General features: G+C 37.6%; 2 long non-coding RNA genes across 4 annotated transcripts in view; one reads left to right on the forward strand and one right to left on the reverse strand.

The window, feature by feature from the left end:
- Positions 1-234: 234 nt before the first annotated feature.
- LOC135290467 (uncharacterized) lies at positions 235-20,849 on the reverse strand. Its single transcript, XR_010353243.1, has 2 exons — positions 20,602-20,849; positions 235-3,029 (listed from the first exon to the last, which is right to left on the reverse strand). It is a non-coding gene; the product is annotated as an uncharacterized LOC135290467 (long non-coding RNA).
- Positions 20,593-27,746, forward strand: part of LOC135290466 (uncharacterized) — a 29,014-nt gene continuing 21,860 nt past the window's right edge. Inside the window, exons 1-2 of one of the 3 annotated variants that reach the window (XR_010353242.1) lie at positions 20,593-21,253; positions 24,061-24,258. This is a non-coding gene — a long non-coding RNA (uncharacterized LOC135290466). The remainder of the gene's footprint in view (positions 21,254-24,060; positions 24,259-27,746) is intronic. The other 2 variants (XR_010353240.1, XR_010353241.1) reach the window with 2 other exon arrangements.

A 27,746-nucleotide genomic window follows, 5' to 3' on the forward strand; every position in this document is an offset into this window, starting at 1 on the left:
CCTTAGAAAATTAACTATTATTAATAGAAATTATTTTTAATTTTTATCTTATTTTTATCATATTTCATTTTATTTGTATGATTGTACTGTCTCCATTTCTTAGTCAAACTCTTGTGCTCAAACAATTATTCTGAAATTTATTTCCCCACTGTAACTTAGCTTACCTTTCAGCCTGTGTGATTTATGAGAGCCAAACTTAAGCTTTTAACTAAGATTTCCACTAAACTGAGACTCTTTACAGCAGGAAAAAAACCTTTTATTATCCATCCTACACTGTTCATAGATACAGGCACTTGTAAAGACTGATTTTACTAAAGTGCAATGAATATGTACATCCATTTTGTCTCTTAACAGTGGGAACAGAAAATGTTGACATTTACATGCAAAATCCTTCCCATAAAAGCAGTGGAATGCACTTTAAACTCTTCACTATTTCATCAAAGAAAAACACAGATTCATGGATTTTAAAGTCAAAAGAACTCACAGAAAAAATTAGGCTTGAAGCAATCTTTGAAGACCATCCAAATATATGCTGAACACAGAATGATGCAGATCTTAATCATTTTGCTCAGTTTGTTTTTTTTTTTTTTCAGCTAAGTTTTGAAGATGTCCAGACATTAAGACCTTTCTCATCTCTCTTAGCAACCTGTCTCAGCACTTAACAATTTTTATTGTTATGTTGTTTATTATTCCCTTTTGTGCAATGAAAATTTCTCTTGCCACATATTGAAACTATGACCTCCTGTCTCTCTGTGTGTATCCCTGAGAGCATTCAACTTCTATCAGCTCTAATATGGTGTAGATGGAAGCTGAAATAATATTTATCCTGGTCTTTTCCAGAATAATGTATATATGATATATTCCTGCATTCTTTCTTTGTCATCGCCTTCCAAACTCAATGTTTTTTCATTGCATGGTTTTTCATTGTGGGTTTTCTTGTACTTGAAGGCCAGAACTGAACACAAAACTATATGACCTCATATGACTCTGGCATATGAGTGTGCCAGATAGAGGGTCATTCTTAAAACATGCTGGTTACAGATTTGCTAATGAGGACCAGCGTTTGATTGTCCTGGGTTGGCAAGATGACACATGCCTGCCTTGTGTGAACAAGAGTCTTGCCCTTTTCTGCAGAGCTGCTACATTGCCACCCCCAGCCTGTACTGCTGCATGCAGTTATTTTGCTTTGGTGAGGGCTTGGTTCATCCTATAGTTCAGACTGCTGGCAAAGGTGTTAACTACTCGTACTGATCCCAAGGAAACTCCTCATTAACCATCTGTCTTTCTGACTTCACAGAATCATTACAATTGGAAGGGAGCTCTGCATATCTTGCTGTCCAACCACTATGCCGAGGCAGGGTCACCTGGAGCAGGTAACACAGGAACATATCCAGGTCATTTTGGATGTCTCCAGAGAGGAAGACTCCACACTCTCCATTGGGAACTGTTCCAGTGCTCTGCTACCTTCAACACAAAGTTCTTCCTCATGTTGAGGTGAATCTTCTTGTGCTTTAGTTTATGCTCCCTCTCCTGTCCCAGGGCACCACCAATAAGAGTCCAGCACCATCTTCTTGTCGTCCTCCATTAAGATATTTTTACATCTGGAACATATCCAGGTGGTTTTGGATGTCTCCAGAGAGGGAGATTCCCCACCCTGAATTGGAAACTGTTCCAGTGCTCTGCTACCTTCAACACAAAGTTGTTGTCACACATGTTGAGGTGAAACTTGTGTTTTAGTTTATAGTCAATGCTCCCTCTCCTGTCACATGGCACCACTGACAAGAGTCTGGCACCATCTTCTCCATTAAGATATGTTTACATATTAATGAGATTCCCTCTCAGATTTCTTCTATCAGAATAAATAGGCTAAACTTCCTGCAGTCTCTTGTAATAAAAGGGATGCCCAAGACCCCAAATCATCTTTGTGTCCTCCACTGGACCTATTCCAGGAACTCCATGTGTTTCTTGTTTTGAAGAACTCAGAACTGGACTCTGCACTCCACAGGTGCCTCACCAGGGTGGAGTAGAGGGAAGGATCACCTCCCTCAACCTGCTGGCCACACTCTTCCCGATGCACCCCAGGATACCACTGTCCCTCCTGGCTGCAAGGTCACATTGCAGGCTCATGGCCAGCTTGTCATCCAACAAAGCTCCCAGGCCCTTCTCTGCAGTGCTGCTCTCTGGTAGGTCAGCCCACATCCTCTGCTGGTGTTTGGGGTTCTCTCTCCCCAGGTGCAGGACCCTACAATTTCCCTTGTTAAACCTCATTAGGTTTCACTATGCCCAGCTCTCCAGCCTATGAAGTCATGGAAACCTGGAATTGCTCTTTGCCAATGGAAACTGAGGCAAACATTGAGCATCTGAACTTTTCCTAGAGTCTCTAGCACAACTCCTGTCCGTTCAGCAGCAATCCTGTGTTAACCTTGGTCTTCCTCTTGCTGAAAGTATTATTTTCTCTTACTAAGTGTTGCTCTTGACATTCCTTACCAGTTTTAACTCCAGCTGGGATATGGCCTTCTTACTTCAATCCTTGGATGCCTGGACAGTGTTTCAGTGCTATTACTCACAGTTCCATGTTGAGCTAACCTGGCCCCTGGCCATGCTGGCCTGTTTTGTGTAGATCAAGATGGATCATTCTGGTGCTTTGAGGAGGCTGCCCTTGAAGATTTTATCTTCCAGGGCAGACTTCAAGCTCCCACACATGCCAACTGCCAAAACCTGCTCTCCTGATACACAGAATCTTTATGCTGGTAATACCATCCTTTTCCCCCCTCAATAGTCAATGCTAACTGTGGCAAAGGGTCCAAGTCTCAGATTACTGTTCAGTTCTGCTTTATCTGAATAGTGAATCCCACACAACATCTCTTTTAGTTTGGACATTCACCTTCTTCAACAAAATATAATGACAGCAGTCCAGCTTAATCTTCTGTGTAATATGCAGTCACCGAATTTCTTGCTTGACTCCAGGGTTGAGCCTACTAACTTGTCTTTGGTTAGAACATTTTTCCAGAAAAGCAGTCAGTATTGATCTGAGGACAAAAAAGTGGTGAATAAGCCAGTTTTGTGCATAGTTTTCCTTCTTCATTAGAAATAGATACTTATTTTTATTTTAATTAATCTGATTTTACCTTTCAGATTTGGTTTGTTCAGCTTTTTCTGCTAAATGATCCTTTGGCCCTTTTTTGTCTTATGGACATACTAACATAGAAAAATCATGATAGTGTAGTAAAAATAGATGATCAAGTTTTCATACTGAGAGAACAGTTTTTAATATTTTCTGCTTTCTGGAACTTGGAAGTGTGAAAAGTTTCATTAAGGAGAAAGAGCAGTGACTTCTGATATATCTAAAACTTTGTCTAAAGGGTTGAGCTAGTCCATTCAGGCATTCACTGAGGCAATTCACTCATTCCTTGGTTCTATTGTATATGTAATAAGCATTACTGTGGGCCTCAGGTAAGTCTTGAGCTGGAAAGTAATAGTATAACCTTATCAGAAGCAAAGAGTGTAGCTTCTGAAACAATGACTTTTACATAGTGAGTATGATAAATGAAAGCATTTTCCTCTTGTTTAAGAAACTGGGTTTTTATGAGTTTATTGTAGGATATTTAAAAGGATGGAGAAATCCTTTATTTCAGTTTGTGAATTTTATTGGCACTAGTGTTTCCATCTTCCTTTTTATTTTTTTTTTATTTTTAATCCTGGGATTTATTGCTTTTTTTATTTCAAAGTAATAAGAACTTGGGGGAAAATTCTCAGCACAATGTGTCAGACTCTTCTGCTCAGGTATAGAAGGGTTTTTTAGTTTTCCACTTCTCCAGTTAGGCTGATATGTTAAAACTACCTCTTTATGTCTCTGTGCAAGTAGTCATTTAAACAAGGAATTTCAAACTTCAACATTTTGAAGGGGTTTTGGCAGGTTTGGTTGTGGTTGTTTTTTTTCATATAGAGATCTCTGTATATTCCTTTGATTTAGGGTTTATGAAATTAATTTAGCTACAGGCTTTTAAAAATTTCCATTCTTATTTCTTATTCAGTTTATTTTTCTGCAGTTCCATCCTGTATTTAAAAAGCCTCTTCAGTTTTTATGAACAAAAATGTTATTTTTTAAAGCAACATTCAGCTTTGGAGTTCAACATATTAAAACATTCTCAGAATGATGGATGGCAATTTTCTGAGTGCAATTAATCTGCAATTCCAACTGATTTCATGATGTTATTGTCACAATTTAAAGAGTCACAGAATAGTTCTAAAACTATCCATTTTTCTTTTACTTAATAATGGGAACATCAGCTATGAATTTCGAATGCTGGTTTTTTTCACTTATGCATATTAAAAGTAGAAAGGTCAGTTTAATTTCCTGAGCTTGTTTTCTTTAAATTTATCCATTAGTTTCTTGAGTGCAGAGCTTAGCATAGTAAAGTTTCCTGTGAAGGAAAAGCCAGATAAAACTGATGGAGCAGAATTGAAGAGTATGAGCTGATGCTGACCCTGAAGCCTGGTCTGGGGCTTTTTGCCATCAGTGGGCAGCTGTTTGGAAATCAATGGGTTGTCATTCAGTTAACGAAAGCAAGGATGGAATCCTCTACAAACAGCAGTGGGTGGGAGCATCACTTCTGGAGTGTGCTACCAGCATGCTTCTTAAGTGGAGACAGAGAAAAATTTTGCGTGCATTTCAGTTTCTGTCAGTAATTCATTTTGCTTTATTTTTTTTTTTTAATATAAAACAAAATTTTAGCTCAACTTTGATAAATTCACAGGACTAGGAGTCATTAATTACCTAAACCAAAACACATTCAATAACCATAAAAAGAACATAAGGGGGAAAGTGTTGTCATACAGGTGCATAAAATTAATTTACAAACTGAGGCTTTGTTCACAGGTACTAGCTTTCCAGGTAACTGTCCAGAATCTCTGTAGCATCATCAGTAAGAAAGTCATTCCTATAAGGTCACAAATTCATCTTCAAAGTGGCATGGCAAGTAGAGGGCAAAATTTTATATAAAAGCAATTTTCTTTTCTATATCTACAGATGGAAATAAAATTATGACATTCAAAGAGATGTAAAACAATTGTTATGTTATCCCCCATAACATTTTGTTTTGCTGTAATTTTTTAATGGACTGAAGGAATCCTTTTATTCCCATGGATCTAAAAAGATCATCAATTGTTGTGAGCAACAGAAAGCTTGAAAGAACTTTTCCCCATTTGACCCAGTCCACATCCCATGAAGCATTTATGAAAATACAGCTGTAACTTACTGAGATTTTTTTATCTTTGTCCTAGTGCATATCCTTTTATATAGCACCTGCAAATGGGTACTGATTATGTTGCATTGAAGGACAGGATATTCTCTCAAAAAGCAGCAATGAATTGGCCAACTGAATTTTCAACTGTCACAAACAAGTTTCTGCAGCTACCACAAAATAGTCCCTAGTTTTATTGCAGCTGTGAAAAGCATTATGTTGGCAAGACCTCTCTTCAAATGCTTAACTTTACTTTGTCACTAAAATTATCCATCAAAAGTCACATTTTCTAATGAGAGCCCTTTGCTGTCTTTTTCTTCTTAAACTTGAGTATTTCAGCATGTCAAGGTGACTTCAAGGAGGAAATGCACTTAAATTATTGTTCATTTGAAGGGCTTTTCTTGTGGACAGCATGATTATCTCATCTTGTCAGGGAGGTGGCCAGGGGTTAGCTTTTGTTCTATCTCTGTCCTTTTTTCTTCCATCTCCAGTTTCTTATTCTCTGCCAGAATAAAAATCAAGGCAACGATGTGTGTTGGATAAAATGTCCATCATCTTTCTGGTGTGCACCTCTATCAAGCTATAGTAAAGCAGAGCTGTTTGTAACATTGACACAAATGCAGTATTGGTGCAATCAACCTGTGGTAGTGAATAATGCAAGTGCATGAGTTTCTCAATTCCCACATTAAGGGTGTGAAAAAAATTGAACTGTTAGGTAACAGCTAAAAGCAAATGTTCCACAGTCCAGGCTTTCTAATCCAGTCACTGAGCTGCTTTATTTAGATACAGGTGTCAGTGGTAGAGTTAAGTGTCTTCGGATGCTCACCTAAGACCTCAAAAATGAGGATTTTACATTATTATTCATAGGTCTCTCATTTTATCTTGAGCAAGTCATTTAGGTCATCCTACTGACTTCAAGGAAATGTTACTCTCCCAGGAAATTCTGTATCTTACATATTTTTTATCTTATGACCCAGCTCTGTGAAACTGGTACTTCTACTCAACCACACATAAATTGATATTTGGACATTTTTTGATAAATACATAACAAAGGTAGGTAAGAAGACAAAACACTAAGCAAGTAAAATAAATTGCAATTCTGTATTCATTACCTTGAGGCAGGCACAGACTGAATTCCTGAATTCCGAAGCTACAGATCCCAATGTCAAGTCCCAAGCTAAGGATCCTTAATACCTTGCTGGCACCTCCAAGGTTTTACAAAATTGTATCCCTCTTAAATGGAAAGTGAACCAGTGGGCAATAGCTGAGTTTGTATGACTCTAGATTTGTTTTCCAAAGTCTGCTAGAGGTAAGGTTCTTTCCACCATTTTTATTACTACAGAATTAACAAAGAAAATACTCCTACTATAAAACACATTGAAACAAGAAAATAAAAGCCGTTCATAAGACAAAAGCAAGTTAGATAATTGAAGGAATATTCTGGAAAGCTATCATCTCAAGAAAAGGTCTGAAAGACTGAATTTCAGTTTGGGAAAGTTTACTGAGGCAATGAGTCTTCTTTTAGAAGAAAAGACTCTCTCATCCTACCACCCACCATTTTGATAGAAATTGTTTATCCACCTTTCAATTAAATGAGCAGATTCTGGTTGCAGGCTTGGAGTTAATATGATTGTCTGACTAAAAGAAACAAATTGACATCTGGAAAAGAAATAAGAAGAAAACTATCTTCTGAACTAAAAAAGCAATAAACTTTTTATTAAAAACTGAAACTTTATTTCAAATTCTAAGAGGATTGAGGGGCTTTATGTATATTTCTTTCTTTCTAACATGACTTTGAAGTTTAAAAAGTCATACTTATTTCACCTGCTCACTAATGGCTATGTGGCAGTAACTGTAATTGATTGTAAAGTTTTTTGTGTTTTTTTTTTTTTTTTAATTTTCTTTTGTTTTGTTTTTTTGAGGTTTTTTTGTTTTGGTTAGGTTTTTTTTTTGGTCATTCTTTATGGATTCAGATCCTGCAGATTAGAAGCTTCGGGGATTATCAGGCAGCCACAGTCGGAACTGAAGAATTATCAGAGGATAATCTTGTACTATTGCAAACTCCCTGCTATTAGGTATCATCCAATCATTCATTCAAGGAATGATTATATATTTGTTCAGCTGCTCTGCATTGTTAAAGTCTCCTTCATTCCCTTTCAAATTTACTCTCATGAACAGTATAAGCGTTATAGATGGTACCTAATGAGTCTCTGCTGTAAAGAAAGAGCTGATTCTTTTTAATTTGATTTTTATTTAAACCAAGGTCAAGGTTGAGGAATCGCACCCATGCAGAGAACTTAGGAAATAAAAATTTTATTTATAATTTTTCCTCTTAGTTTCCATGGACATGCTTCTCTTACTCTCTCTTTAACTTAACACTTTTGTAGAGAGAATCTCAGAGGCCTAATATAAGTGTATCAAGAGTTGTCCAAAATAAGGGCAAACAGATCTCAATCTCAGTAGCTGCTGCTTTTGCTATCTCAGGCTGACAACTTCTAGAAGAGGAGTACTGAGAAATCCTGAAAGAAGACATTTTACACCCTATAAACACAGAGGAAGAGGATACCAATCTCTCTATGTCATTGGCTACAACACCTCCTTATCTTTTTCTGTGATGCCACCGAAGAAACAGTAACAGAGAATTAGGCTCAAATGTCTTGGTGGCTGCACTGAGTTGTCCACTAAGAGATTGATGAATTTCCTTTCACATGGATGTCAGTGATGACACAAGTTGCAGGGCCAAGAGGAATAAGGCCTTGACATTCTAGAGATAACCCCAGGCAATGGTGGGAACAGGTTGAAAAATGACACTACTTGGGCTAATTTTTAGGTCATGAGTAAATGTGAAGGACTGGGCATTTTCTAAAAGGCTAGAAAGTAATGTCAGCAAGACCTGGTATTTCATGCATTCTCCTATGCGTGAAATTTCTCTTTCACAATGGAATAAGAAACTTCAGCCCTGCATGTTTTAAAAACTCATGAAAAAAGACAACTTCTCATCTCTCAAAAACAGCACCAATTAAGTATGTTAATATCTGGTAACTTCAGAAATTTTCTCCATTGACTCTGCCTCTCTAACTAACCATCTATGTTCTCAGAATGCTATTATTTCTAGGAAGAATATTTTGGCTAAAATAGGATTAAGCTCATATGTCATACAGGCCTAGAATACATATGTGGCCAGTTACAGAAGCTCCTTTAATGGGGTGGAATGATACTGACTCATTCATTCTGTGCACTCACTTGTGTGTATCCATCAAACCAAGGCTTTCTCATTTACTGAAAGCTGCTGTTGGACTCCTTTTGGAGTCTTGCCTGTACCAAGTGATATGCAAGAGTGATGTCTCCTTTACCCTGTTCATGATCTAATCCTCCTCCTTAAATATATTCAGGGGAGGAAATAGACAGCAGAAGCACTTTTTGGCTTGAAGAAATTTCATATCTACAAGTGAGACAAGATTCCAAGAAAAATATTTTCGTACCTGGATTTCTGGGCATCTAATAGGCTAGATGTGAGTTTGTCTGACTGTGAGTGCATGCTGCATCTCATGGTGTCATGGTTTTGGCTGGGATAGAGTTAATTTGTTTCTTAGGTGCTGGTACAGAGGTGCAATTTGCATTGAGTATGAGAATAATGTTCATAACAGAGTTATGGTTTAGTTGCTGCTCAGTAGAGCTCACCAAATCAAGGACTTCTCAGATTCCTGTGCTCTTACAATGAACAGATGCACAAGAAGCAAGGAGGCAGCATGACCAGGACAGCTATCCCAAACTGCCCAAAGGGATATTCCATACCACAGAACACCCCTGTGTACAAACTGGGCAGAGTTGGCTGGAAGTCACTGCTTGCTTCTGGAAAAGAGGCTGGGCATTGATCAGTGCCAAATCATGTGAGCAATCATGTTGTAAAACCTTTGTTTCTCTTCAGTTTTATTCCTCACCCTCCCTGTTTTTTGTTTGGATGATGATGTTGTTTGGGTTATTTCAGTTATTAAACTCTTTTTATTTCAAGCCAAAAGATATACCTTTTTTTGTCATTTTCCTCCCTGTTGGGTGCACAGTGGGGGCTGAGTGAGTGTCTGCATAGCCCAGAGCTGCCAGATAGGGTTAAACCATGGTACATGGGCATGTCAGCACATGCTTGCACAAGGAATTGGCGTAAACTACGAGTGTGTCTTATGAAAACACATTTTGTTTAATGATAACAAATGAGAAAAATATATGCTTCATACTGTCTCAATTTTCTCATAAACAGCGTTGCTCTGCGTGAGGGCTTCAATGCTGGAAAATCTAAGGGGAAAGAGAAAACTCCCACTATTTCTTTATCTATTTATTTAGTGGGCAACTCCCCGGTAATTAATTACATCAAATAAGCTGAACCCTTGAAACAAAGGAGACGGACAAAAGTGTGAGTCCTCTGAGGCCCTGAATATTTTTAGCTTGCCACATAACCCTCTTGATGAGATTTATAACTTTTCACATAAAAGTAGCAGTTTCCCTTCTGAAAGGAATTCTTGAATGGAAAATTGTTTACTTGAAACCAAGTCCACAGGGGGAGTTAGCTGTCTGGCCTCACTTGTGTGGCTGACAAGACTTAAATGCTAGCGATACTCCATGGGTCAGCTAGGAAATTCAGTTGTTCAGTGCTGACTGGTAGGACCCTGTATTGTACAGGTGATGCCAAAAAGAAGGGATGAGTCCCATATCACCCTGAAGAACTCTGGTCTTCCAAAAGCTTTAATCCCTTTAATGAATTTAGGCTTTTAGGCTATTCTTTTTTAAAGAGAGCACTACTTTTTCCAGAAGAGAGGTTCCTCCCACTGTAACAAACTGGCATCTGCAGGTCTTACCCGAAGTACAGAACTTACACAAGCAGGAAAATGCCTGAATGGACTGAAACTTCTTTTTTTTCTGGAAAATGACCAGCCACATGCTTGAGAATAAAGCTTGATAAATTAATGGCATGCACCTATTTCTAATCTGGGAAGAACAGTTTGTCTGTTTCCCACCGCTCTACATAGAATGCCAAGTAACTGTGTCTGCTTGCTCTCTGTTTATTTACCAAATAAAATAGCTTTAAACTGCTTTTTTATTTATCATGATAAGCCTACAAATATTATTATCCTGGATCCATCCCTCCTGTTCAATTTTTGTATTTCATATAAAATAAGCTCACATTAAGGGGGCTCACAGAAATGATCTGCAGCCCAATTTTTATGGTGTTCATATGGAAAGACATCCACAAGTTCTTTGGTTTTCAGAGGGATCATTTATCCATGGGAACCAGTGTACAGGTTTCTTTCCCTCTTGTCATAGAGCAGTTCAGAGCCATGTTGTACAGAAAAGAGTCCAATTGTCTGAAGGAGGGAGCAGAGTGCACCCTCAGCAAGTTTGCTGATGACATGAAAAAATGAGCTGGAACATCTCCCATAAGAGGAAAAGCTGGGAGAACTGGGTCTGTTAAGCCTCAAGTAGAGACAGCTCAGAAGGATCTTATCAATGGGTATAAATGCTTAAAGGAAAGGTGCAAAAAGGACAGATGCTTTTGTGGTCAGGACCAGAGGTAATGGGCAAAAGTGAAATGCGGGGTATTCATCCTGAATATCAGGAAATGCCATTTTGCTGTGAGGATGGCACAGGGCAACTGAGGTTGCCCAGGGATGTTGTGAGGAGCTCCATTTTTGGAGATACACAGAAGCCATCTTGACATCATTGGGCAGCTCACTATAGTTTTCCTTGCTTGAGCAGAGAAATTGGGTCAGATAACCTCCAGATACCCTTCTCACCTCAATCAATCCATTATTCTGTGATACTGTTTATCTGAATACACCTTTTTTAACTGCTGGTTTCCTACACCTTTGTGAAAAAATTTCGCCTCATTATAGTTTGTGCAGTAAGTCCAGGGAAAAGAGTCTTTTAAGTATGCAAACAATATTCAAAAAACTTTCTAGGCTCATATTCCTCCCCCCGCCCCCCCCCAGATAATGATTCTGGAGACCTAGACTCTACCCTGAATTTAGGTTCCCTTTCAAGATCAAACATTTGATGCATGTCTAGAGCAGAATTCTGCTCAGCATACAAGCCCAAAAGTTAGGCTGACAGGTAGACAGACGGACTGAGTGACTAGGTATTTAATTCTCTCTCATTCAGCTCCTGAGCTATCCAAACTCTCCCAGCTCTGCTTCAGCACATGCAAAATCCTGGCTCAGAAGCAAATGTTGCTTTTATTGTACACAGCTCAGAGATGGGTATCGCACAAATGCAAACAAATATGAATGATAGATACTGAATAATTGCTGTGTGTTCTTCTGACTCACACCTAATGTAAGAAAGATCACTTTGGTCCCTTGTTTCCTAGCTGTTGTTAGTTTTGGTTCATATTTATTTTGTTGCCTTAGCTGTTATTTTGTCAGCTTCAGGTGTTTCTTTTGATTAACACACAGCATGTTTTCCCCTAGTCTGTTTTATTTTTTTCCTACTAGCTCTGTCATAATCTGTCAGATACATTATCTTTTTATATGTAAGGGTTGTTACAGAAATATTTGATAAGCAGATTTTAAAGAGATCATATGTATATTTTTAATCTAAATACATGTTTTAGGGAAGGAATATGGATACATATGACACTCAGACAATTGTGATACACAGGGTTATGTATGCTCAATGCCTTTTATACTCATAGTAAATGGAAAGTGGTGTTCAAAGCACTGGAAACTCCTTCATCAATTGTTTAGTCACATTATGGAGAAGATTCTGCCTCATATCTTACTCCTTCTCTCTACTATCTCAAGTGTTGCCTATGTGCTGTTTTCTTGTTTTGTACCTGGAATGTTGGGCTCTCATTACAACAGGCAGAGTACAGAAGCAATGCCTCTGAACCATACAAAAAAAAACTGAGGTTTTTTTATATGGTTCATGGCAGGACAAGACCCTACCCTGAAAAAGAGATTTTACCAGCCTGATTCTGTGTCTTCAAAAACTCAGGTTTTTTAATAGTGCTATAGCAATCTCCATACTTGGAAGTTTGTGCAAGTCTGTCCAGTGGGAGATCTCTGCATGGTCTATGCAAGGTCTCTAGGACAAATTGCAGTTTGTGGCAGACTTTTCACATGGACACAGCTAGTTTCTTAATTTTCATTTGGGGGAAAGAAAAAAGGAAATAGAAATAGAGAAAAATAATTATTTGTGGAGAAAATACTGTTAATTTCCACAAATTTGATCACTAATATTAAAACTTTTGTTCTGTGGTGTAAATTACTTAGTCTTACAGCCTTTGAGTGGCCCTGGACACATTTAGAATGTTATCCCAATGAAAGAAAAGGTTGAACAATGAGTAAGCCCATAGCAGCTAGAACCAATAAACCTGACTTCCAGCTTTGAATTTACAACTGGCCTGGAGCAAGGAGGTGTGGTGTGTGCTAATGTTATTTATTTCATTTTTGTTTTTCTGATGAAGAAAAGTTTTCTTCTTTTCCCATTCAGGATGTGCCTTGAAATATCTGAATGCTGATAGAGATTAAGATCAGAGTGAAGCTCCACGGGTGGGTGAGCAGACACCTACATGCACACAGATCACTGCAGAAGTCAGAGAAAATTTTCTTAATCTCCTACGTCCACAAAAGTCTGGAGCCCTATTGAGAGTCTTGGAGAGAGCAGCAGAAACTCTTGTTTTGAAAAACCCAAGGAAAGAGTTAACAGAAATCTTGCCGCCGCTCTTCAGCAGCCTTGAGCAGTTGGTGCCTTTGCCATTAAATATTTTCACATGTAGGTTTTCTATTTGCCTTGAATTACTGAAATACACTAAGCACATCTCTCCAAGGACCCAAAGTGATGGTGTAATAGGTTCTTGCTAATAGCTTGAAACTATACAGCAATCTAGTTTTAAAATACAACACAAATCTTTATCTAAAAGCACTAACACCTCACTCCTGTGTTCGCTGAGTATGTTTTCACATTTCTTTTTGCAATGCCTAGCAGGGAGGGGGTGGGTGGTGGGGAAACAGCTACAAGAGAAATGATGCATTCCAGGCAAAGAGCCAATTTAAAAAGTCTGTTCCCTCCAGTTTGCTGTCACTTGTCACGGTTAAACAAAACATGGAATAGAAAAAGAGAAATTGGCTTCAGTGTAAATGTCAACATTCTGATTAAAGCAAACATGAAGCATTCACAACTCTTGACAAAAAAAAAATTAAATTAAATTATGAAGGGTATGCAAATGAGGCCCTTCGTCTGTAGGATTAAGGGTATGTATGAATTTGCATTTTCTGTTTATAGTATTAAAACTAACGTAACAGAGCTGGGAGCTTGAGAGCATGCAGGCATCCTTTTTCAGGGGGTGAAGCTTCCCAGCATATTTGTTAAACTGTGTGAATGAGAACGTCAGTGCCTCCCCAGGAGTGGGTTGCATGCGTTGGCTCACATTAGGCATCTGTGGGTTGGTAAAGGCTGCACACACCTGTCTTTTGTCCACACCTGTTTACATGTAGGAAAAACAAGATGGTTCTTGACTTCAGGAAGATATTCCACTTTCAATATAGAAATATGTGAATAATGTACTCAGTTAATGTCAGCAGCGGCAACAAAAAAAGAAAAAATTCTGAAATGAGGAAAAAGTAAGACTTGGAAATAAAAGCAGAATCTGGAAAGCAAAAGACCACAAAACCAAAAACAAGAAACTTTGATCACTTGAGAATACTTGAATTGTGCTGTTTTCCAGGAAGGATAATGGAGAATTATGAAAATATATTAATAATTTAAACCTGGGTAGGATATGGTCCCAGTTCCTCTGTATCTTGTTAGACACAGATCTTGGAAATTGAATTGTTTGAAACGTGCTTTTGCAAAGCTCTCAGCATGCATTCATAACATAAAATTTTAAAGCAAGTGTAATACATTTGAATTCCATAATTAAAATTAATGGGAAAATGAAAAATAAATGGCCTGCACTGGTCCAGTTTCCCCTTCTGTGGAATATGTTTCACTGGTATGCCTTACTGTGTATGTGGTGTGTTTGTGTTTGGTTTGTTTTCTTTTTTCCTTTCCATCTTGGTTTCTCTGTGTGAATCTGTTTGTAGCTATGTTTTCAACTATTCCCTCATCAGTAAATATGCAAATACATTAAAATACTACATAAGCCACTAGACAATATTCCTTACCCAGAATTAGAAAACAATTCTACTTAGGCAAAGCAGAGTCTGTGCACTCAAAACATGTTATTCATTACTTCAGGACACTACCTACTATCTCCTCCATACTCCCTTGCCTTATAAAATGTGTGTACAGAAAAGAAATCTGAGGAGATTACCACAGATTTATTTTTAATAACTGCATTTAGAAACATAAATTCTGTTTTAAAACCTGTATAGCAAATTTAAAGGCTGGTATGAAATAAGCTTGGCATGTTCAAGGTGCATGAGGATTTATCTGGGTTGCTAAAAGCAATGTCTGCCCACATTTTATTTGTCTGTTTGCTACAAGAAGACTACAGCACAGCACTTAACAAAATCATCTGTCTTTCCCCTGTGTGCAACTTTAAGGGGTTAGCTTTCTCCTGTTTTCTCCCTTCCTTCTTCTGTTCCTTGCAGAAAATGTTATTTCAACGTGTTTAACTATCTGCTTATCTATCCAATCTAGTTATCAACATAAAGGATAGATAAATAAGTATTTTACATTTCTAATGCTTTTTGCCAATAAGATTGCACTTTTATAGTGGTATATAAAAGTCCCTGTTACTGAGTATATCAGTCCTTTTCATTTTTCTGACATAGAGGCATGAAGTCTTAGGACTTATAATAATTAGCATAAGACTGAATGCTGCAACACATTTCACATTCTATGCATTGGATTTCTGAGATCCCCATAAGCATTAAACAATTTTCTTGTTTATAAGAAGACACTGTGTTGATTTCAAAGACTTTTCAAAATGAAATTAGACCCAGCTGCTCTATATTCCTTCTCCAGAACTCTTGTTTAACCAGCACATTGGCCCCTTTAAGCAAAGCACACTTCCTTCCCCTGTAGCACGGAGGGAGAAATGCACTTGAGCAGGGAAGTGAATAAGACCAAGTCACAGCCTGACTGGACTCAGCCCCGATTGCTACAGATGGGTTCTTGCAAACTTGCCCAGCTACGAACACCAAGAGCTCATGGGGCAGCTCTGGACATGGGCACACAAAGCTGATGGACTGACAAAAATTTAGGCTTTAACTATAGATTTTAAATGGACTTCTACCTTGCAGACAGAGAATAAGAAAATAAAGATTTGCCTTCCACCACACCACCCCCCCCCCCCCCCCCCGAAAATATTGCCTACGGCTACTCTATCCTGGCTTAGCAAAGGAATGAAAACTCAGGATCATAACTTGCAGTGAGCTTATTCATGGGCCTAAATTAAGTCTGATTTAGAGACAACATAGGTTTAACCAGTGACTGAGTAGTGACTACAATGGGATTGTCAAGTGAGAACAGGCATAAATGTAAATTGCTTAAATTAGGCATGTATATCCTTACATTGACTTCTATAAATGAAAGGTTGGACAAACAGCAAGAGGAAAAGCTCAAAGAATTGTCAGGCCATCTGCCTGAAACCAAACGAAATACAGGGTTCTTATCAATGGAAAAATAAATTATAGGACTCACTGAGATTAACAATGGTAGAAATCATTATCTCTCCTTCCCCCACCACCATAAACAAGATCACATAAACTCCTGAAAGCAGAATTCCATCAGTACAAATTAATTATGGTAATTAGAAAAAAATCTTAATCACAGACAGGTGATAAACTACTTATTTACAGATTAAATGAGGGTGTATGCTTCTATATATTGTTTTTAGTATTTTTTTAATATATATGACTGACCAGTTATTCTGGGAGAGATTATACAGGTTTATCTCCCATTTTGGCTTTACACACTATGACTATTTTGATGTACTCATTTTATTCAGTTCTAAAATAATGAATTCTGAGGCTGAGCTGATATTTGTCACTTTAAATTTATAAAAAATGAAAGAATGACATGTATGCCTCACATTTCATTAGTAGTAACTATGCCTGTATAACTATAAGTGACTCAATTGTAAAGAAAAGGTCTCATAATGATTTTGCTGTTTTTAAAAGCATGTTTGAGTATCTAACTCATTACCTTTCATACACACAAATACTGAAAAGGAATCCATTTTCTGCAGTCTGAATGCATACGCAGATATTATCAGCATTTGCCACATACAGAGCCCAAAACACAAGGCATCACCACAATGTCATGGCTGAAATTCACAATGTCTCTATGCTTGAGCATTGCAAAGTGCCTCAAGCTTAACATGAGCAGAGCCCTAAATTCCATGGCCACAGATCAAACCCTTCCACTGATGTAGTCACTCCACTGTAGAAATCCAACACATCAGGCAGGCAGGCAATAAATTCTTAAATAGTTCACTTAAGAAGGGTTGGATGAGACCTTGAGAAGCCTGATCTAATAGAAGGTGTGTCTGCCCATGACAGAATGGATGGAACTAGGTGACCTCTGAAGATACCTTCTAGTCCAAATCATTCTAGGATTCTATGTCTCTATTGCAAAGAATGAGAGAAAACAGAAAAAGTACTTAGATATCAAGATATGTGCACTCCCTCAACAAAAGTATCTTGGTATGAGCTCAACCCTGACAGGTAAGTACAAAAAAACCCTGGTCTCTAGAGGGACAGGCATCACAGAGAAGAACATTGAATTAACTGGCTAAATAACCAGAGACTAAGAGGTGAGGAAGATTTTCTCTCAGTATAAGGTATTTAATGCAGAGACAAGAAAAACAAAGGCTGCTACAGCAGCTGCACCTGCAATTGCATCTAAGAATAAGTTAGAAAAGATCCTTTTCTGTCTCTCCAGATCCCAGTAATCCATCTACATGTGTCTGTAGTCCAAACCATGTAAAATATGTGCAAACAACTCTTAGCAAAACAAAAGCACATTCTCGGGGTAAAATTTTTCCTCCGAAAAAACCCAAGCCCACTTCATCATTAATTGTGAATATATGTAGGCAACCCAGTAAATACACCTTTGATCCACAGATTAAAATCATATGCTTAAAGACACGCAGATAGCATTCAAACAGTAGAAGAAAAGAAGTATTAAGAGAAAAAGAAGCATCAGGATGAAAATACAGAGTGACGACAAAGAAAGGAATTTAACAGTGTTTTTCCCTCATATTTAGATTATATTAAATTAGGGTGTGGAGTTTAGATTATATTTGATTAGGGTGTGTGCTTTTAGAGGGGGAAAAAACCCCAAGCAGCTAACAATATCAGGGAGTATAAGGCTTATGCCTCTATCCTAAAATAGGGATTAATTTACTACTGATCTAAACAGGTGTTTATTTAACTTCTTTAAAGGCTGGTTGAGACCTCACAATGTCATCTGAAAATCTGCTTCCAAGTTTAACTTTTCTTATTGTGTCAAAAGCTGTTTTTCTTTTTGTATAGGTAGTCTTAGGGGAACAAAAAGGAAAAGCAGAACACCAAACAGCTATTTATAAACAAACTGAAAGTAGGAACAGCAAAGGTAGAGTGTTGTTCATATTGATGCAGAGATTGAAAATAACAGTACATGAAGAAATAAATGAACCTTAAAAATGTGCTACATCCTTCATCACAGAGTAATGGGCTGAAATTCTGTAATTTATAGAGTCTGAATTCTATCTTTGGTTTTCATCTAGATTCTAGGATTAGCCTTTAGTCGTGCATTTACTGCTTTTCTGGATGTAGAAGCATGATTTGGCAGAGTTTTCAAAGCAAGACAAACAGCAATTAAGCTATATCTAAAATTTCTGTACATAAAGACTAGAATAGATCATATTGAGAGATTATCTGTGTACATATAGATGAGATATTAGAAAATGTGACTGACACAGAAAAACATTAAATCCAATATTAAAAGTAATGCTTCTCCTGCCAAATGAAGTCAAAATAATTTTAACTTGCTAATATGGCAATCAAATTTATTTTAATTCTATTACTGCTGCTGAAGTCACGAAGCCTAGAGCCCATGTATTAATATCAGAATTTTCCACAAGTTTGTTTACAAAATAATTGTCTGTCACCAAATACTCCTATTATTATGGAATTTTAATTTTTTGCTGTGCTTTTTTTGTGTGCATTTTGGGGTTTTTTTCCCTTTTTATGTTCTTTGAGGGTTTTTTGGTTTGGTTTATTTTATGAAATAGATACTTTGAAGTTATGAGATGCACTGCAGGAAGAAAATCCTTTTAACCCTGCCAAGTACTTATCTATAGTGAAGTATTTTCTTACTAGTGACAGATTTATGCAGAATTCTGAGTATTAAAAGTCTACTTAAAGCAATGAAAGCTTTATTATTTTCTTATGCTTATGGAAATATTGGATGAACATGTGAAACCCACAGATTTCAAGAAATAATGATTTCATCCAAAAAGACCCCTAAACCCAGTATGACCATCAGTTCTTGAACTGATAATGTCTCAACCATTTTCAATGGGACATGGTTTTAAATTTTCACACGTTGACTAGAGGGACTGACTCTGCATTTTTGAGTTCCTGCATTCAGGTGTACACCTTGTCTGCATCATCATTCCACCCAGAGAGGCACACAGGAGGACAGCAGCTCCTTCACACACTGTGGCTTCCAAACAAAGGCCAAGCAAGATGAAAATCCAACAATTTTCTGATCTCTATAATGATATAAGAACCCCAGGGTAAGCATTAGCACACTCTTCTGGGTCTCTCTAGGCCTGAAGACAATATTGCCCAGATCAACAACAGACTCTGCTTGCTCTTCTTACCCTTTTCTAAACCATATATATTTGCCAGTTTTAAGTACATGTGAAATTATTGTGCATCCCCTCTTTTCTTTCAGAATATTGCATAAGTTTGGTCCTTGTTGGTCACACTGTGGATTTCATTTTCCAATCTGTTAGCTGTTTTTAATTTGTATATGCAGTTCTGAACTATTTTTGTTAATTCAACATCCTGAATCATGAACACTAAAAGTAGACATCATATTCTAATGTCAAATCTTTAAATATCTTATACAGAAGACAGGCTACTGTCTAGACTATACTTTATTTGTGTCAAAAGAAAGAATTTTAATCTAACAGCTGATTTACTGTTGCATACATCTGATTTTATCACAAGACTTTATTCTAAATTGATTTGATTGAACTGATTATCTTCCAAGACCCTAAAACTTTCTTCTTGGTCGGTTCTGTGTTATGTAGGATAAGTCTTTGCTTCTTGTTTTTAAGCTCTACATATGTGATTTCTTAATATAGCATTTTTCATTGATATTTATTAAATCACAAAAATTGCATAGTAAACATTTAAAGAGAAAATTTCTGAAGATTAACATCTTCCATACCAGTTGGCTAGCGTAGCTAAAACAATATATGGTATTTAATAATGTATGGATGCACTTTTGAGAAAATAATAAATAAAAATAAAATTTAAAAAATTAAAATTCCTGGATTTTAAATATTTTGATGCTGCCTTTTAAAAATGCTGTTACATTTCCATATTAAATTCTTAAAAACTAAAGATACAAAACAGGTGTTTGTCTGTCATATACATTCCCTGGACATCTCATATATTGCAAACTTCGGAGAAACAACTAAATAATAAGAAATAAAACACTTTGGAGAGGTCAGCTATGTTCTATGAAAATAGCTGTTGCCTTTGATACCACTGAATACCTACAGGAAAAATTATATTTCTAAAAACATATCTTTGATAGTGCCCATTACAACTGCAATTTTTGTATATAAGATATAAACCTAATATGAACACATGTACAATCTATTACTTCATTTTATAAGAACAAAGGATGAAAAAGTCATTCACTTTCCTTGTTGGTGCTGTCCATGTTCTTAGAAAAGGGGAAAGTGGCATATTAAAATTAGACACACATTTCTTCAACTGGTACAAGCAGGTCTCTTTGAGACGTCAATATTTTATGAACTGGTTTGCCTTGTAATTGGGAAAGCTAGTGATTTAAAAGTAAAATGACAATCAAGCAGCCAATGTGAGAAATTAGGCAATGTCCATTATATCAGAGATGTGCATAATTTATGAACTCTGAATTTCAGCAAAGAAAATAAAAAGTCTGATTGTCTTAGGGTGTGATTGAACCTAGCTGAAGTGTTTTCCCAGATATATCGGTAGCTTGCAGATCAGATCCGTTCTGCTCAAATCAGGAATTATCCAGACCTCTTGTTTCTGAACAGTGAAAGAATTGTGGGTGACATGCTGGTTGGATATTGCCATGGGCATAACAATCACAAAATTACACAGCTTTTCATTCTTGAAGAACTAAGGAGGGGAGTCAGCAGAACTGTTACCTTGGAGTTTTCGAGGGCAGAGTTCAGCCTGTTTAGGAGCCTCTTGACAGAACCCCTTGGGAAGAGGTCCTGAGGGGCAAAGGATGATGCCAAGGTGTGAGTGCTGAGCTGCTGGAGGGCAGGGGCTCTGCAGAGGGATCTGCACAGGCTGGATCCATGGGCCAGGGCCGGTTGTGTGAGGCTCAGCCAGGCCCAGTGCTGGGCCCTGCCCTTGGGTCACAGCAGCCCCTGCAGCTCCAGGCTGGGACAGCGTGGCTGGAACGCTGCTGAGTGGGAAAGGAGCTGCAGGGGCTGGTTTCCAGGGGCTGGACACGAGCTGGAGTGTGCCCAGGGGCCAAGAAGGCCCATGGCACCGGGCTTGTGTCAGCAACAGCGTGGGCAGCAGGAGCAGGGCAGGGCCTATCCCCCTGGGCTGGGGCACTGGTGATGGGTCACACCCTAAATCCTGGGTTCTGTTTTGGAGCCCTCAATAGAAGGAAGACATTGGGGTACTGTAGCGTGTCCAGAGTAGAGAATCCAGCTGGTGGAAGGTCTAGAGCACAAGTCTGATTTGGAGTGGCTGAGGGATCTGGGTGGTCTCAGCCTGGAGGAAAGGAAACACAGGGGAGATTTTATTGCTCTCTACAATGACCTGAAAGGAGGTTGCAGCCAGGTGAGGTACAGCCTCAGCTTTCAAGTAAGGGGTGAAAAAATTACAAAAGAAAGCTTCAAGGTGTGCCAGGAGAGGTTTAGATAGATATTGGGAAAAAAAAATATTCTCTGAAAGGGTGGTTAGGCATTTGAGCAAGCTGCCCAGGGTAATGGTGTAGTCATTATCCCTGGAGACAGGGACTTAAAAGACACACAGCTGTGGTGCTTAGGGACATGGTTTAGTGGTAGAGGTGGCAGAACTGGTTCAGTGACTGGATTTGATGATCTTAGAGGTCTTTTTGAACCAAAATTGGAAAGAAACTCACCATAACAAAGAAAACAACTCCTACCTCCCTTATATCTACATAAACAAAGCTTTTGAGAGTTTCAGTTGTTTGTTTGTTTTTCAGTTCATTTAATTGCTGAAATGTCTTAATTGAATCTTGTCTTTGGGAATTCCTAGTCCCCATGGAAAAGAAAGGAAAAATAGCTACAAAATCATAGAGCCATTGCCAGTGGGTTTAAACAGAGAGAAGTTACTTAAAATAATATTTAGTTGATCTATAACTGAGGATAATTATACAGTGTCATCAAAAGCTAATAACAAATACTTAAGATATTTCTTATCAGGACCCTATTTAGACATGAGATTAGTTTTGACCACATGCCGACATACAGTCATGTTTAACACTCTTCTCCTGTGTCAAGGACAGTGGAGAATGGCAAACACAGATTCAATTTCAGGAGAATTATCATGTCTTCCTGTATTGATGAAATCTCTGTGGGATAAGAAAGTTTTCTTCTACAGAAAAAATCACTTCAAAGCAGAGCTAAATTTTGGTACAAACTAAAGACAAAGTAGAAAATAGGAAAAAGGAAAAAAAAAAGGGGAAAAAAAAAGGAACTTGCAAACCAGCATCAAAAATACTGTTATTCTCATTCAGGCAAAGAATGTAATCTATTTCCCAGAACCATGTATTAATATACATTTAGATCTATCTGTCCTGCTAGCTATGGCTATATCTAACCACAATAAAACAGTTGAGCACTCTCAAGTGTTATGCCTTTAAGTTAAACTTTATTGAAATAAAATAAGGAAAGAACAATACATTTTGCATTCTTCAGAAGCCAGTGTTCAATAAATACTAAGTTTTGATCGATTGATACAGTGTCATATTTGACTAAAGAGGTGGGAAAGTTGCTACTGTTGCTTTGTGCTGGCTAGAAGAAGAATGCACTATTGATTTTATATGTTGGATGGGCTGTCAGCGTACAGTGCATTGTTGATTTTGACTTTTATAGCCAACATGTTTCCTTTAATTGGATCATTTGTAAAAGAGAGGAGGGTACCTGTTCCCTTCTGACAGTGACTGATTACAATCATTTCATGTTTGTCAATATTTGATAAACCCACGGTTACCCAACAACATGGCTGAAAGCAGCATCTTTATGCATTTGCTTGTTTCCCTTCTTTCCTCTTTCTGATTTCAGACTCAGTGTAACCAGAAAGTTGTGCCAGCAATTCTGTCTTCTTCATCTTTTCTTTTCTTTTCTTTCTTTTTTTTCCCTGAAATATTTTTGGTAAGTTCTCACTTCTTGTGGAGGAAGAGAAAGTGAGTAAGGAAGAGAGGAAGAAAATTTTGCTTAGAGTGAACATTGCTGCCAACATCTCTTGATAACAGAAAAATTCTAGGGCACCCATTACTGCCCTTGACCTTGTTGATCTCATTGCTATTTTTGTGTAGTTCTGTAACCTTGAGACTGAGCTTTCTACTCTCTAATGGTGAAATAAAAACCAAGATACCTATAACGTACCTAAAATTTGTGTCTTCCTTTTTTTATTTTTTTATTTTTCACCTTCTTCCCATTATTATTATTAATTTTTTCCCCCAATATTCTGGATGCAAATTAAAATATCACTACAGAGAGGCCTGGAGCTCAGGGAAGAACAGAGATGTGTGCACAAAGCATTGCTATAAATTATTTGAAGAGAATTCATGTTGGTATTTTAATTGTGTCTTTGATGCTCAGTTCACAGATGGCTGATAATTTCATCTGATGCACTGAACAGTTCTGTGTTTTACTCTTGAAAGAGAAGATGCATTCAGAAGTCAGGCTCAATCTTTGTTCTCTCCTGCTTAGCGAGGCAAAACCTCTTTCATTTTCACCTATGTTAATTAGGACTAGTAATGTAGATGTAATGCCATCAGGGCAGGAGTACCTTCAAGGCACACAGGGCTGTGAGGTGGAGCAAACACTCTTGGCCATGAACCTCACACCATGATCAGAGCCGTAAGAGATCTTCTCTAGGGCATGATGGAAGTATCTTGTTTGGGACAAAACACCCTCATTTGGGAGGATTCAAAAGAGGCAGGAAGAACCTGTCTTTGCATGTCTGAAAATCTGGTTTGCAAACAGAGTAGATGCTGAGCCTCGTGTGGCCAGCTGCCCTGTTAGCAAAAGGTGAGGGACATCCTTCCTGCAGTCAACACAGGGGCACTACCTGTAGGATTATTTTCCATATAGTCAGATGTGAGAAAGCTACTCAGAAACATGCTTATTTTTTTGTACTTCATTTGCCTGGGAAAGAACAGTTACTAAGATGTGGTCTGACTGAGAGGGACAGGCTCCCTGTCTCTACTTGTTTTCCTCAGATGTTATACAAGCAATGCTGTCCATTGGTGTTCCTAGGAGATGAACACAGAGCACAGAAAATTCCTTCTAATTCTATGTCCAGTCCTCCTAAGGGTCCTGGAAGCCTCCAAAAAAAAAATAAAATAGAATGGAGTCAGAGGCAGATGCATCTACTTGAGGTTTACTTTAACATAGGTAGAGGAGGAAGAAGAGGGACCAACTTCAGGGATTAAGGGAACAGATGAATTCCAGCTGCTGACCTCAGTGTCAGAACAAAACAATGTGCTCTTGAAAACAAGACAGCTCATCTTTTTCCAAAGGAACATAAAATATAGCTTTAACGTCACAGTATATGTAAACAAAGAGGTCACCAAGCAGGAGCTGACAAAAGAGGTGAGTGCAAAAGAAGAATTCAACAAACTAAATTGTGCTGTTGACACGCACTTTCTCACTGTCCCTTAATTTCCCTTAAAATTAGAATATATTTATCCACTAAAAAACACAGTGGATTTAAGGCAATCAGAATCTTGTGGGCTTTAAGTCCTGGGGACTCCTTCTAGAAGCCAGGCAGCAGCTGCCTGAGTGCCTGGCTGGTAGCAGAGGTTCACATGTGTCCCAACAAACACTGACGTGCACTTCACACAGAGCAGCAAAGACAGGGACAGCTTATCTGCTCTAGTTTTCTTCCCACTTCTATCTTGATCCCTGCATTATTCTGTTCCTATCCCCTCCCAAATCAACTTTCTTCTAATTACATTTTCCCCACTGGATCCAGGTTTGAGACCTTCACACCTAAATTTGGTGTTTCTGCTCTTCATGCTTTTTTCAGCTTCTCACTCTGATTTTTTTTACATGCAGCAATTACTATTGTTATGCTGAGTAACTTCTCATCTTTTGGTCAAAGAAATCAAACCTTGTGCCAAGGAGCAGTCATCTGCTAACATAACTTGATAGATAAAACAGCCTTGATGGATTAAAAAAACCTTCTTTCTTTCACAATAATGACATTTTCTTGTTCATATATATTTCCATATATAGATGGATATATATAAGCACACATTTATATGAGCATACATATATAAATATATATATATATATATATATATATATATATATGTATATGGTATATTTATGACTTTTTTTGTCAAAATATATTATTATCATATTATCCATGCTGCTCAGTCAAAACATTCTCTTCACTTAAAAAAGAGGATTTTAGTCTGCTTTAGAGTTGAAAGATTTAAACAATTTCCTGATATAGATGGAGACAGAATTAGTGTATAAGTTTATGGCTATTTGGATTGCAAATTTGACACCAAATCTAAAATGAAAAGTAGCAGCTCCATGTATTTAAGTAACTCTTGAGACACAACTCTCTCCTACTAAAGAAAAGTTTCCTAGTAAGGAAAACTACTCCTTAATCAGGGCTGTTTTCTAAAACTGGGTGCTTATGTTATTGTTTTTTAAGAGGAATAGAGACCACTTTTTTAAGGTAGAAATTATTGTAATTGTTAAATTCTTTTTTAAATAGTTGCTCAAAGATCTTATGACCTAGCTCCAGACATCAAGAGTGTAGACCCACTGCACATAATTAATCATTTTTAATGATCAGTGAAAAGAAACAAACACTTCTTTCATGAAGATGTGTAGCAAATTCACTTCTACTTATTTGCATCCCAATTCATATGATGGCTTTAGAAATCTACATTAAATAAGACAGTTAAATAAGCAATTAGAGAATCACAGGATCATAGAACAATTTGGACGGTAAAGGGCCTCTAAAGCCACCTAATCCAACCCCCTGCCCTGGACAGGGACATCCTTAATCAGACAAGGTAGTATAGATCAGGTACTATTAGACTAGTATTGATACAAGAGTAGCAGATCTCATTTCAATTTTCTCCTGGGACTGTATCTTCGGGTGCTTATGCTTATGCTAAAATTTTGTAACTTTGGGAAAAAAATAAGAGTTCAGAGAAGAGAATGACTTTGTAACATGTTTTGTTAGGCCAGCTAGTGTGTCAGAGTGTTGGTTCTAGTCCCTTTTCCCCAGTTTGTGTTTGTGTTTAATAGAAGCAGCCTTCAGACCAAATGTATCATGTAGTCAAAAATAATTTTTTTTCTTCTTTCTCAAAAGTAGACCTTGTCAAAAATAAACACAGAAATGGAGTTTTAAGCTCCAAAACAACAAACTAAGCATCTAAAATATTTTATCTCTTTTTCAAAAATGTAACATTTTTCTACTGAAATCATACAAACCATACTGCACTTTGAAATGTAGACCACAGTATTTTACTTAAAGAGTGCTTCATTATTTCCTTGTTGATAATTCTGGAGTTGATACCCAGACCTGCTTGTCACATATACCTTGTGTCTTATATATAACATGCTAAGTGAGGGTTGCTTTTGGACTTAACAGTCCAACCAAAAAAAACTACCTTTAAACCACCTTGGAATCACAAAGTTTTCAATACCCCAGCTTCTGTGAGGCATGTGCACCTCAAAAATTCAAATCCATTTATACTTTTCTCTTATATACTGACATCTTATTTGCCCTTTTTTTTCCTTATTTTTAGTGGGAAATGTTGAAAAATATAGCTGTGCATTTCTTTTTTCCCATTAAGAGGAAAAATAAACACCATAGGCACATTTCCTATCTTTTTTTTTCTTTTTCTTTTTTTTTTTTTTTGACAGAGGGGTTGGTGATAAAATATTGATTTCTGAGATTTTATTTAGGGTCTACATGTAAGTGGAATCCAAATAAGTGCTCATCACATTCTGTGCAGCTCAATAAGATGCTCAGTCAGTCTAGTAGGTCTCACGTCCTGCACTGCATTACCATCTCTATTAAACATACCATTTTGTTAAAGATATGTATCCAAAAGAATGATTCCAATTAGGTAGTGATCATTATGAACGAGTGCCTGCTATTTTTTCCAGCAGTATGCATTTGTGTCACCTGAAGAGAGAGTTCCATCTCCTATTAATTTTTATCCCTGATCTTATCCCTGCCACTGCATTCAGGTTCCCTCATCCATTTTAGGTCCTTCTTATTCACACCAATACCTCTAACCAAAGTATGCATGGCTGCTAATATCACACCTTAATTGGGGATATTAGCAAGATAGCCCAGCTTTAGTCTTTTAAGCACCCTGGGTGAAATTTCTATGGGAACAGATTTGCAAATCACCACATGCTTGCCAGAATATTCTTTCTGAAAAGCACAAGCGAGCCTGAGCATACACACTTTCACACACAGCCCCACACAAACTCCTCCTCAAAGCCTTTCTTTTAAGGGACTAGTCATTTTTATTCATTTCAATAGCAAGTGTGAAATACAAGCTTGTCATCTCCCTTTTGCAGTACTGCAACCCAAAATTATAAATGGGCTGACATTTATGTGAGACCAAAATTTAGTGTCACATTGGTAGTGGGTATTGAAAATGTTTTGATATGACAGATGAAATACCTGCTGCAGAAACCTTTGTTAGACTTCAGCTAACTACATCTGGCTAGAGGAAAAAAAGACAGGGCTTCAGGCAACTAAATTTAATGGTATTTCATTAGCTCCCTCCCCAGTCCCACCTCAAAATACTGTAGGATTCATGCCTTCAGATCAAGGTTTTAAAAACTGTATCCACTTGACAAGTATGTGTGAAGTCACCCCCTCAGCCTCCTGATAATTTCTGGTGACCTGTGCAGAATATTCAGTGTTGACTGAACAAGACAAGACAGGACCACGTGTGGCAGATTGGATCTTGAGACTTCATTATCTGTATTTCAGAACAGTCATGGTACTTGCTCAAAATCTATGTCTCTTCACATTGAAATTGCATGAGAAAGATGCTGCATGTAGTGAGCATCAGTCAGAATATATTTGT

The sequence above is a fragment of the Passer domesticus genome, chromosome Z (genome assembly GCF_036417665.1).
Source record: "Passer domesticus isolate bPasDom1 chromosome Z, bPasDom1.hap1, whole genome shotgun sequence".
Taxonomy (NCBI): Eukaryota; Metazoa; Chordata; class Aves; order Passeriformes; family Passeridae; genus Passer; species Passer domesticus.